Source organism: Octopus bimaculoides, unplaced genomic scaffold, assembly GCF_001194135.2.
Source record: "Octopus bimaculoides isolate UCB-OBI-ISO-001 unplaced genomic scaffold, ASM119413v2 Scaffold_325444, whole genome shotgun sequence".
NCBI classification, from domain to species: Eukaryota; Metazoa; Mollusca; class Cephalopoda; order Octopoda; family Octopodidae; genus Octopus; species Octopus bimaculoides.
The window spans coordinates 10,908-13,894 of record NW_026416177.1 but is presented as its reverse complement, the minus strand read 5'-3'; the positions used below and the strand labels follow the sequence as shown (position 1 = coordinate 13,894).

General features: G+C 34.0%; 1 long non-coding RNA gene across 1 annotated transcript in view; it reads left to right on the top strand.

Annotated features, from left to right (window-relative positions):
- Positions 1-228: 228 nt before the first annotated feature.
- The window catches only part of LOC128251533 (uncharacterized), a 10,282-nt gene continuing 7,523 nt past the window's right edge, over positions 229-2,987 (top strand). The window contains exon 1 of the long non-coding RNA XR_008267163.1: positions 229-335. This is a non-coding gene — a long non-coding RNA (uncharacterized LOC128251533). The remainder of the gene's footprint in view (positions 336-2,987) is intronic.

Sequence of the window (2,987 nt, the reverse complement as noted above, 5' to 3'; positions counted from 1 at the left end):
TCTTTTTATAGAGAAATTCCAAATGCTTCTTAACATACAAATTCCTCAGTCACCATATTCCTTTCTCTCGCCATTGAAATACATATAAATTTACTTCTTTTTTCTCTAAGAACAGACATAAACTTCCTGTTGACAAACAGTCCAGAACTCCAACTAAATAGTATAAAACCCACAGAATTGTCTTCCCTTACACACACTTCCTGTTTTGACACCACACTTCCTGTTTAGCACAAACTCTCAGCCTTTTTTAAACTCACCACGATTCTTAATTCCATGCATCCTAATCTATCTACATGGATTACCATTGAACTTTAAAAACTCAAAGACAATATAAGGTATTGGTATATTTATTTTTTTATATATTATTTTTTATTTTTTTGTAGAAAACATTTTCATTCTCCCTCTTCTTGAAAATTTGCCATGCAACGAAAGCTGGTTAGAAACCTTTTTTAATCCTCCTTATACACATCTATATTAAAATATGCTTTCAGTTTAGCATTCTGCCTTATTATTATTTTTTATTTTCCTATATATATATATATATATATATATACTAACTGATATACACACATATACATATGTGTTTATACATATACACAGATATATATACGTACACACACACACACAAGTACAAGTATAATGGTATATCATATATCATGCAACATAAACTGATTTATGAAAATTTAGCTCTGCTTCTAGAGGATGTATTGTAATTTCTAATTGGCAATTAAAACAAGCCCCATTTGAGAAGGAGAGATAATTTTAGGATTCAAGTATTCTCCAAAGTTGACAGGACAAGCTTGTTGTTTGGAAATGAGCAGACAGTTGTGGACATATATCTCTTTAGTTAAGTAGCCCTCATTAGAATAACAACTTTTCCAGCTTTATCTCCATTTGTCAATAGACTTAGACTAATGCGAAAAATCATGGAACACATTTATGACCTAGGTAATTTGCATAAGTCAATGTTCTTTGACTTCTGAGGATAAAGCCAGTCAATCAACATGCTGATGACTGTTATCAAGGCAGAAACATGTGGTCATGATTGTCCACTTTTCTCCAGAAAATAAGCCTGTCCTTTTCAGTAATGGTATATCTGTTTTGGAGAATACTTCAATCTAGAGATTATATCTCCTCCTGAAATGGGCTTGTCTTAAATTACCTTTTGATAATTATGGTACATTCTCTAAAGGTGGGGATAATTTTAATAAATCAATGTTTTATGTTGTATGATATTTGATATACTTGTTTTTGTGTATATCATTCAAATACATGCCACTGGCCACATTGAGTTACTTTTCTAAGTACATTTACATATGTGTGTGTGTGTGCATATGTGTGTGTCTGTGTGTATGTTGTATAATGCTGTGGTTGATTCATTCAACTAAAATTTTTCCATTCATTCATCTATTTTGACTGCCCAAAATTCCTGGGAGTGCTGTTGTGGGGTAGTATTCAAGCACCTCCTGCATAGGGTCTAACCAGAAGCAACCATCATTATGATTCCCTGCTGGATTCTCAAGCATGACTAAGTGAAACAGTGGATGCTATCTTGTCATCTCATTCTTGCTGTACACTAAGTCTCCTGCCAGTTGGCTCAGCTTGAAGACTCAATCTTGCGATTTTTACTTGTGACATTCTAATCACATGTCCATGGTACTGGCGCATACAGAAAAAAAGAATCAGATATTACTGCCTACAACATTGTCTTTTTAATTAATTCTAATTAATTTAAATTTGAAGTTTTCCTCCCTGCCTATATTGACAATAATTAATCACTAAAATAATAATTTTTTTGGCATCATTACATTAAAATTAATTAATTAAATCATCTTGCCTCATTAAATTTAGTATGTTAGAGCCTACATTACAATTCTATGTTCATTATGTTTCATTCACCTGACTTGTTCCAAATAAATATTGAGAGTGCAGTAGAGCACGCAAATATTATAAAGCTAAACTTTAAGGATTCAACGCTTTTCTACTCCAATGTGGAGTTTTACCCTACCTGCATGGGAGCCAGTCCAGCAGCACTGGAAACAACTGTGCTCGATTGTTGTTTTTCAAGTTCCACCGGTACATGTGCCAGTAAGGCGATGCTGGCAACGATCACACTCAAATGGTGCTTTTTATGTGCCACCGACATGGGAGCCAATCCGTGGCCCTGGCAACGATCACACTCGGATGTGCTTTTAACGTTCCTCTGACACGAGTGCCAATCAGGCAGTACTGTCATCGGCCATGTCAGCGATTTTGATTTGATATATATATTCTTTTTATCCTTTTATTTGTTTGTCATTTGACTGCGGCCATGCTGGAGCACTGCCTTTATATATATATATATATATATATATATGTGTGTGTGTGTGTGTGTGTGTGTGTGTGTGTGTGTGTGTATATATATATATATTATTTAATAGACACAATATGTGTTTTTATGCATTACTAATAGTTACTTGCACTGAGATCCTTTCAAACAATGTATTATACCATGTTTAACATCTCGGCACAGTCATTGTGTCATGTGAGCTGTGCCTGATGATTGTGCCGAGATGTCAGACATATTTTAATACATTTTTTGCCATGTTCTCAGTGCAAGAAACAATTAGTAGCACATAAAAAACATATGTTGTGTTTATTAAATAGCATTATCTTTCTCTAGATGGAGTACTTTTTAGTTGATCTTACCGTCATGGAACAGTACATTACACACACACACACATATACACATTCATACAACTGCCTTCTTTCATTTTCTGTCAATCAAATCCACTCACAAAGCTTTGGTTGACCCAAGGCCATAACAGAAGACACTTGCTCAAGATGCCATGAAGTGGAATTGAACCTGAAAAAATTGATATGCGTAATGAAAGAATTGAGTTTGAAACTTTTATGTCTTTCCAACACCATGGAGAGTGTGTATTCTATTTATATAAATATAAATTCTACTTTGTCTTCTCATTAATTAAGTGCATATGCAGGTGAGT